The sequence below is a fragment of the Ambystoma mexicanum genome, chromosome 3p (assembly GCF_040938575.1).
Source record: "Ambystoma mexicanum isolate Mex_15411 chromosome 3p, UKY_AmexF1_1, whole genome shotgun sequence".
Lineage (NCBI taxonomy): Eukaryota > Metazoa > Chordata > Amphibia > Caudata > Ambystomatidae > Ambystoma > Ambystoma mexicanum.
The window spans coordinates 936,088,219-936,098,343 of record NC_090925.1 but is presented as its reverse complement, the minus strand read 5'-3'; the positions used below and the strand labels follow the sequence as shown (position 1 = coordinate 936,098,343).

Here is a 10,125-nt window from a genome sequence, read left to right as displayed (position 1 = left end):
AGGCCTCTCTGTGAAGTCTGCCCCAGTGCCCCCCTGCCAGAGTAATGTCTTTTCCGGGTACCCTATCCCTTCTCCTTCCTCCCTTTCCCAAGCTTGCTCCTCCACTCCCCAGGTCCCCCATTTTTGTGTCCCGCCAAGCCCCCCCTCCGTTGTTTCTGCCCCTCCATATCCTGGCTCCATTTCCCCCCAGAGGCAGCCTTCCCGGCCCTGTTCTTCCGTACCCAGTCTCCTGTCCCCCCAGCTTTTGGTCCTTGCCCCTCTCCCTTTTTTTGGGACTGGCTTCCTCCCCCTGTTCCCTCCATTCGCCTTGCTGCCCTGTCTTGGATCCCCCACACCCTCCCCCTCATGCTCCCCTCCTTCCGTGAAGACTTCCCCTTGCTGTTATCTTGTCACCGTTACCTGACCCCCCCCCCCTAGTCTCCTCTTGTTCCCCCCCGGCCGTCTTCCCTTGATGGCCTTGTTTGTCAGTTTGTTATTCGTCCCCCCTCCCGCAGATTTTGGGCTTGGAATTGGCTCCCAAGTCCCCTACATCCCTAGCCTTTTTTCCCAGGGCCTCCCCCGAGCCTATTACTCCTGGGACGGCGTGAATATAATCTGTTGGCTGCTCATTCCCCTATGCGTCTGCCAGTGCTTTGTTAAAGGGATTGGCCTGTGACACCTCCAAGACTCTCTGCTGGCTGCCGGCGGCGGAGAGTTCCCCCCAGCCTGCACAGGGCGATCCCCTCTGTATTTTTTGCGCATACATTCTGATATAAAAATTAAAATTGGGGTGGGGGGCACCCTTTCGCGTAACAATGCGCCTTGAAACCTTTGTTTATAACTGCCATATCGTACCATGCACCTGGCTTGTCCATTACCAGCCCATCGCTCCTCCGTGCCTGCCAAAATTCCTATCCCACAAATTGGCATGATTTGTGGCCACAGCGCGCCATAATGTACCACAGTCTGTACTTGGTCCCCCAAATGTCTAGCGCCCTGGCCACAGCCAGGCAAAAAGCGAGTTTACAATCCTATCCTTCATACCATGCCAACCGCCTTGCCTGTTTCGAATGGGCCGCATAGTTATGATTTTCGGTCTGCTGTCCCTCTTCATCACCCCAAACATCATACCAGGCACAGCCTTACATTCGAGAAATCCATACCCAAAATTGGTCAGAAAACCCACTGTTTGGGTAACCATACAATACTAGGCGTCCCAACCCGCTCGCCCTACCGTTCATTCCCCCGTGTTACTGACCACCTATCCTTCCCATTGGGATGTACGCGTTCCGTACTCTGCACGCCCATGCCGTACGATTATTGTACTTTTATTGCAGCACATGCAAGTTTTCTAATACCATCCATACCTATTATCACACTCCCTTGTATAGCAATAACCCATCCGTGGTCTGGAACCTGCCCCATTACCCGGGGCTATCCCTTACATATTGCGCGCCAAGCAGTGGTTCCTGCACCTGTAACCTCCCTACCCCAATGATCAAACCTCCCATGAATCCACTTCCATGTAACACCTGGGGAAAGGCAGGAGTGCAAGCACGGAGACACAGCAGGTCAACCATAGATTTACCGCCCCTCAGGCAGTGACTAGTTGCCTGGCTTGTCCCTGGCAAAGCTGTTAAAAGGGAAGCCCCCTTGAAGTCTCCGCTGCCAGGGGATTTATGGCTAAAGCCTAACGTGCGGAGCGCGCCTCGTCATTCCTTTACCCATGGCGCGGCAGACCGGCGATACCAGGCACCTGCCATGATTCACCCGACCGTGTAACATCCCTGCCATCCCTAAATGGCACCATGGTGTCTTTCCTTCGGCCACATCCCATGGCGTTTCATATCCTATCATACTGCGCGCCAAAAGCATTGTCCCTGAACCCACCATTTCCTACTCGCCCGAGTCACCCTTCCCATGAGTCAACCCAGCATAACACCCCGTGCATGGCAAGGTTTGTAAATGAAAGACACACGGCGGGCTATCCTTCACATATTGTGCACCAAACCGTTATTTCTGTACCCGCCACATCCCTACCCCGAAATATGGCAGCCCGGGCAGGGGCATGAACGGTAGCTCCTTTGAACTCAACCGCTTACTTCGCTATTTGTTCTGATCTTTATTTTTGCATTTTAAAGCGCTTACCCAGCCCGCAGGCATCAAGGCGCTGTTACGGGTATTGTTTGTTTTTTAGTTGCGTACTTGTTTTTGTCTTAGTTTGTTTTAGTCTTAGTTGCATATTTATAGCGCGCTTAAACACCCGGAGGTCTCTAAGCGAGGACCCAGGGATCCCTGCATGGCAAGGTTTGTAAATTAACGAGACACGGTGGGCTATTCCACATATTGTGCACCCGCCAGTTGTTCCTGTACTCACCACATCCCTACCTCAAGAGCCCAAACCTCCCATGACTCATCCCAACGTAACACCTAGGGTAGGCGTGTAACGCAAAGAGACACGGCGAGCTAACCATGAATCAACCTTATGTCGCTCCCTTTGTACTATTTTGGCGCTCCATCTATTAACCAGTTTCCTTAGATCGCTCCCGCCGAATACCCTGGGGCCTCCCCGCCCCATGATTTAGATCCCCCGATTAGCTGAACAACACGGGCCCCTTTGACAGTGTTTTATACCTCATGCAAAACTGCCCGCTACATGTTTCGCTTTCTCCTTGTTAAGTTGTGCGGGCATGCGGCGCCCTGCACATTTGAAAACCATGTCCCTCCCATTCAACCATCATATGTATTGGAGCCCCTTTCATCCACTGTGGACAACTGAGCTGCATCTGCTTTTCATACATAACCGCGGTAACCGTGTAATGCGCTCGTCCAACCTCTGTTGTGTTAAAACATTCCTTTTCAGCACTTAGCCAATACCTTGCGGCACTGCCGACTGGGCCCGCTGCCTTCAACACACCGCCATTAACTTTTGAGACAACAGGTAGCCAGAGGGCACAATCTTAACCATAACTTGTAACATTAGTTTGTCCCAAAACGCCACGCCTGACCTCGCCAGAGCTGCCTGCCCCAAAACACACAACAAAATTACGTTACCAACAATGGGCGTTCTGCACCAACTCCATACCAACCCTGAGCTCGGAAAATATACTGGCGTATGCTATCCACGACACTCCTCTTCCCCAAAGCATATCTACTTATCCAGCCCCCGAACGGAAGGCACTTTGACCCCGCCGCAAGCCCCACAAGTTAAAACCTCCTTGCCTTTGATATTCACTTAGTTTTTTCCACTCCCAACGCACCTCTTCACTGGAACGCCCGCAACCGGAACCCTTCGTGCACTGGAACTCGTCGGCATCACGAACCAGCACAACACCAGCATGAACGAGGCACAGCCACAGGAAACCTTCTTGTTGTCGGCGGGAAAACAAAAATCCTCTTCTCCGTGTAGGTGGGCGGGCGACAAAACCACGATACGGTGGGGCAGGAAACCGAGGGAGAATGTGCTATTGTCTTGAAAACCTGTGCCTTTATGGGGCCTGCTTCTCCCTCGGGTTCCTGTCCCGCCCCTCGCGTTTTCGCGCGCCCCCGTCTGCTTCCGGTGGCGGGGCTGACGTGTTCCTCCCCCATCCCCGCACCCTGACCTGTGGGAGTCGTGGGGGAGGAGGTCGGCTGGGCAACCCCCACTAAGGGGCGGCGCCCGCCATGCCACCTTCGCTGGCGCGTTCGCCCGCCATTCATTACAGTCACCACAGAAGTGCCATGCAGTGGACCATCTGTAGGCTCCCGAAAACCGGAGACTCGACGCTCTTCCCCGGAGACCCAGAGAAGAGTGTACAAATCCTGAGTCCCCGGGTGAAACTCAGAGATTAGGCAGGTATGCATGAAAAGGGGGTGGGTAAACGTGCAGGCGCACCCACAGCCTCACAAGCAGGTAAAGACATCCCCCCCAAATGAAAACGGGTAGATTTGAAAGTCAAGTTCAATTTAAAGGGTCATGAGAAAGTGCATCGCAAATTGTGTCATATTTTCGAGACCGCCAACCATCTGCTGTGAGGGAAGGGCGACGCGTGCATGTGAGTAGAAGTCCGACTGACCACTCGCCCAAACCTTGATCTTGCCCATATTCTCAGCGTACCAACTACAACTGATGGGGCCAACTTCAGCACTGGGGCTCCGCGCACTACATGCCTTGCACAGAGCAATGAAAATGATGGGGTAGAGTTGGGGTTTATCCGTTGCCCCCTCACCCATGGAACAGAGCAGAGTGGGAGCCCGCCTGTCCATGCAATGCTTGAGGAGCGCAAAGCCAGTCTTCCCCAGCGAGCCAAACGCAGCAGGGCTGGCCCGGCTCGTTTCCCCACAGTGGGGAAGGACTGCAGTGCACATTTGCACTCTTCATCTTCTGCTGACGACCAAGGCGAACTGTCTCTCTCTAAAAGGTTTCCAGAAAGTCACTTTTCTCTCCAGCTCTCTCTCCTGCTCGGTTCAAAGCTGAGCGCATAGGTGCTGTGGCTTCAGACGTACGCAAGGGTTGATGACACGGGAGATACCGCGAGGAAAGGCTAGGGGGCAAGTAGCAGAATGCACCAACATGCCACCCCTCGCTCTCCCAAACACAACACACAGATGCCCATTGATCATGCGAGTGATTAGCATATGCCCTCAAACTGGGCAGTGCCGCGTAATGAGGGACAAATGGAGCTACAGGGCATGGGAGAGTAAGCGGGGGCGGGCAAAGGGGCAATGCCATAAGACTTAAGGAATATAACCGTGCCATAAACAGCAACAATTCCCAGCACTCCCTGCCGTGGTCGCCCTCCTTCACACATGGCTCAATGTCACCAGCACCAGACCGGAAGGGAGACACAACAGGGTGCTAATGGCAGCTAGGTGACAAAGATCTAAGAGCAGGAAGAGGCAGGGTGGAAGGGACAGCAGCAACAAAAGAAGAAAGGACTGTCACACCAAAGTGTGAAGGGCTGTTGGCACCAACCTGCCCAGGGTGCATCCAAGCACTCAGACCAAGGGCCAAATGGCATAGCTTCAAGCTATGTATTGCAAATAAAAAGGAGAGACAGCCTGAGGGAAACTCCGGTCCTGCTTGGTACTCTGAACGGAGAACTAAAAGTCATCCAGTGAGCGCAGGAGACTGAATTACTTTTGAGCATTGTCCAGCTCACACAGCCAACAAGCATTTTGCTTTGCTCAAGGGAATCCGGCAAGTAACTTTTCTAGTCTGTGTACGGAGTCAGTTAAGGTCCTACGCTAAGTGGACTCAGAACAAAAATCGAGTCCCGCAGGGAGTCTGTTGTGTGAAGCAGATCTTTCTAATTTCGAGAGAACGCCGGGGAGCGACATCCTGACCGGCCCAGATCGAAATGGTGCACAGAAGCAGAGAGCGGCACCGTCCGGTCTCCAGCAAGGTCGGTGTGCCAGTACTTCTATCTCTGCCAGCTGAGAGCTCTGCATCTGACACGTAAAACTCACCAGACTCTAAGAGAGCATTAACGCCCAGCAAGCAGGACTCGTGGGTATTTCAGCTACCTGAGGCACGCATTACCGCAGCAGCACCGTGGCAGCTGGTAACTAGTGCCCTCAGGGTAACTGGGTAAATTGGTTTATCTGTGACGCAGTGAGTTAGAGGGGCCTGGTAAAGCAGCACACCGGGTAAAACGCCCGTGGCTATGTCCAGTTTTTGTTTCTGCAGTTGGCGAAGTAATAATATGGATGAAGCAAAATTAGCCCTTGGGAGGTGTCCGTGCCCCTGTAAGTGGCAGGCCAGCTGCGGGAGTCGAGTGACCAAAACACAGATGGTAGCGGGTGTTGGGGGAAAGGTGGTCTTTTCCACCCACTTACCATTCCCGCACGGGATGAATCCTACATATGTTAAAGGGGGAGACGCCCCCTTGTCTCTTATGCATAATCTGTACTAATCACCCTCTAATCACTAACAAAAGACAAACACGTAACCAAGCCTTAATGAAAGCTCAGAGACTCCATTTTGTAACACACTAGATCCCATCTTTTACTAGGCCCAAAGATGATCTCTAAAAACCCTGTCTCTCCCCTGCCCCTGGCTTCGCACAGACAGCCCAGGCCACCTCCGCCTCCTGTCAGCTCTGCACAAGTCTTGTTCTCACAGAAGTCCAGCCATTCATTGTTGCAACATTCAGTATCGCCCTGGGAAAGATGGGCGCACTGCACAGTGTGAGACCGGAGCCGATCTCAGCCCAAGAACACATCCATCTCCACTAACCTGCCTGTGCTCCCTCGACTCGCACCCCGCCAGGCTTCAGTCCTCAGGGCCCATGTCCCTCTGCTCCTTGGATACAGATACATATCTGACCCCTTGTAATGACCAGACAAGGACAACCACCATAGCATTAATCACCCTCACCAATATATGCTCTATAAAAATAACTCCTGTCCAACCGTATCATGAGGCATCAGGTAGAACAAACCCCCCAAGATGGGCACCTGGGTCTGGGCATTGTGTTTTATGAATGTTTGGGTGGAGAGGGTAGAATGTCCATATAACCTGTCAGTGAACTCTGAAAGTACCCCCATTCATGCCAACCTTTTATACTTGCCATTTGTCTCATGCCCCTCACATCCTGTTGTCATAGTTTAGATAGTTAGGAATGCAGCAATCCGCGGACACGACCTTCACTTCGCAGAGATGAGCACAGCTGACCCACGTGCCGCGGGATCGACACCCCAGCAGCAGCCAATCCAACGTGGTCACCCCATATGGGGTTGAGGAGATGGCACCAGCGGCATCAGCGATGCGGCTATTCTTACTGGTGTACTGGGTCTGGGCATAGAAAGGCCTGTTGCCATGTTGCCCTGGTGCTGTATTTACCTGCGTATGTATGTGGGCAGCGATGAATTCCTCCTCACGTTTGTTTGCCGGCCAGTTGGTGTGGCACAGATGATTTGCAAGCTTCTGGGTACTTCCTTGGGTGGTGCTGTGCTTCCCTCTGTGCTGCGTGGCAATGATGCGAGAAGAGAGGGAAAAACATTTTCCGAGTGGCATCCACTGTATTGCTGGTTCTTTTTGTGGATGGTTGAATATTTGGGAGAAAGCAAAAAAATATTTTTTTTTTTGGGGGGATGGTACCCTCACCATCCATCCATAAATGTGCCCGTGCCGTGGGCGTGTGGGCCGACTTACAGTCTATGATCAGCTGAGCATGTGTACATCTCCCTCATCTTGTCGCCAGTGTTGGGTTCCTCCATGCCGGTGCAGCCGGCGGAGGCAGGGATGATTAGGGCCTGCCTCGGTGGCCCAGCTGAGGAGCAAACAAAGGACATGGCATGCTTGCTCTTGGTCGTGCCCGGAACTGCCTGCTTTCCGGCAGGGCGGGCCCTTTATTCTTAGTGCGCCTCACGTCACCGCACATGCGGGACCTGAGGCGTATCTAACACCCACCTAATGCCATTCCGCTACCCTGGAAGAGTGTGCCAGCAGCCACCCCCCTCCTGCTAGAGAGGAGTGCACCCCCTGCACAGAGCTGTGCCTCACCTTGTGTGGGGCTTTGAGCAGCTGGTGCACCCCGCCACCTGGTTAACCAGCACGATGTCCTCCTGGAAGGTGTAGAGGGGGGTGGGTAGCATACCTGCCTAACCTCTGGATTTTTCCCGGAGACTCAGGAATTTTAACCATTTCTCCAGGTCTCTGGGGAAGACCCTGGAATCTCAGGAATTGTTGTGTTCTTTCCGCGTCCCGTCAGATCCTCCACCCAAATGGCTGCCAAAGACTGCTGCGGACCCGGAAACGGTGCGAATGTGCCTCCTAGGAGCCCGTTGTTGGGGTGGAGGGCAACTTTCACTGATTGCTTTTTTTAAAATCCTTGCAGGACTTCGCCACCGCGGCTCCCTGCCCGAGTTTGGCTTTGTCTCTGCAGCAATGACTATAGCACTTCCAGCACATTGGCAAAAAGAAGGCAGGTGAAGCAAAATAACGTGCGTTTATTTTGCTTCACCTTTCATTCTTTTTTGCCGACTTTCAATGCGAACGTGCGTTTCTTTTGCTTTCGTTCTTTTTGCCCAGGTTAGGGTAGACTCAGCCCCATTGAACCACAGCCATCAGGTTTGCAGGCTGGACAACTCACCACTGCACTACATAATCTGATGAAAAACAACTAAGGTGAAATGTCCAATTTCGGTACTGCAAAATTCAGGGAAAACGTTTGTATTGGTTCTTGGAGTTTACATGAGCACATTTTAACATGTTGATTTTATGGAAGGCGAATGCCTTTGGTCCTATGCAATTTGGGTGGTTGTGAAAAGGCAATTTAATGAAATATGCATATTTCAATTTGAACTGCACATTTCTGACGTCACATCACATTACAAGTTTACCTTTTTGACAGGTGGGTGGGGCCATGTGAAAATGGGCGGAGTCTTGTGCGACTGTGGGCAGGGCTACATCTCAGGATTTTTTATTTTCAAACGTAGGCAGGTATGGCGGGTAGTCAGTGTTGATCTGTACTTAATTTGCTAATGCATGCTCTGCACTTATTTACAGAGCATAGTGGGCAGGGCGCTTTATAAATACCCAGACTATCATACTTGCCAACCCTACTGATTTAGGCAGTAGGTTACTGCTTTTGAAGCAGCCTTACCGCCTACAGATTTGGGTGACAGATCCTACTGCTTTTTACAGGGGCAGGTAATTTATGTGACTCTAAAACAGGCTGCTTGAGACTGGCCCAGGACAAAGCATTCAACACACTAGTCTGTCTGTGCCGTGGGCAGGTAAGTGATTACTTTGAGTGATGGGCTCAGACCAATTCAGTGACCTGACAGCTACATGACTCTGCCCTGGACAATCCTTAGGAGAACCACCAGTGAAGGCAAGTGGCAGAGGGTACCACCATCACACAGCATATGCCTATCAGACTGAGTGGGGTATCAGTCTCCATGTTGTTCAGTGTTCTACCTGCACTGCAGGAATACACATGTACTGCCCGGACTGCTGCTATAGAGCAGTGGCAAACGTTGCCTACCAGCTCTGTCTGATTACCTTCTGTTAAGTTAGGTAATTGAATTCAGTGTTTACTTACCAATCAGAATTATACATTTTAAACATTTGAACAGTGATGCCAACAATATATGTTTTGTATTTTCCTGTGATGTAATTGTTATGTGAAGTATTATTTATGAAACTTGAAACGCCAACATAATGTATGGACTATGAATCAGCCACAACACAGGGCTCTGGCATTAGGCTTCACCACAACGCCTTCCCAGAGCCAGCGAACACACCTCAACAGACCCCAATCTCACAAATATGGAAATGTCTCCCACCACCACACATTATTTTAACAGGGGGCCTTTATACAAGTTTGACCCCTGTCTCCGGTATCAGCGAGTTTTAAGCATTCCTTTGGCAACCATTTTGTGAAAATCGAACATGATCAGTTTTAGACGCCTCTCCGGTGAGGTCAGAGGAAGAGGAAATCATCTCCGATGCAGCTCTGCCCAGGATGTAGCTCTGCCTAACAGTAACACGCGTTTACTAGTGTGTCTTCCGCATTCAGTGGGGGGGGGGGGGGGCGTGGTATGACAGGCCGCTCCTGTTAAACAATGGTGCTGGTGCACTCTGTCGCATAGTTTCGAGGCATCGCCTCTACTTTAGTAAGATGGCAGCGGGAGCCGCGCCTTATCTGTCTACTCCTCCCCCTTCGTAGAGAGAGAGGGCGAGGCTCATTTCACACACTGCAGAAGTAGAACGCCAGGGCAGGCCAGCAGTTTCCATAGCCCCAGCTCGTACTCTGTCAAGAGAAGGTAAGCAGTTACTTCAGCCCCGGTCCCCGCAAAGCAGACCACTTGGATCAAATCTGTACTGAGCCAAACAATGTAAGTCGCATCGGCACAGGGTTACCGCCTCCCCTCTTAGCGGTGTGGGGGAGATGGGGATTGCTCTACCCTTTCACATTGCCACACTTCTCAAGTCAACCGGGTACATTCCATGGGTAAATAACAGGGCGCTTTCCTTGTACGCTTTCTAGGATCTCCGCCAGTACTACTGTACTGTATTTCTTACATGAATGTCCCGTTTCTAAACGATGCAGTATTGCCAGTTGACCCATCAGAAAATATAAGTTAACCCATTATGCTTAATATAAAGCTAGGTAAAACATACGCTGGCGGCGATTTCATGCGGGGTTGCTACTGTGG

General features: G+C 51.7%; 1 protein-coding gene across 6 annotated transcripts in view; it reads left to right on the top strand.

Annotated features, from left to right (window-relative positions):
• The first annotated feature begins 3,672 nt into the window (after nt 1-3,672).
• The window catches only part of CPNE1 (copine 1), a 677,094-nt gene continuing 670,641 nt past the window's right edge, over nt 3,673-10,125 (top strand). Inside the window, exon 1 of one of the 6 annotated variants that reach the window (XM_069652236.1) lies at nt 3,673-3,814. The gene's annotated coding sequence lies outside the window, so the exon portion shown is untranslated. Of the gene's footprint in view, nt 3,815-9,556; nt 9,805-10,125 lie in introns of those variants that run through there. The other 5 variants (XM_069652233.1, XM_069652235.1, XM_069652232.1 and 2 more) reach the window with 5 other exon arrangements.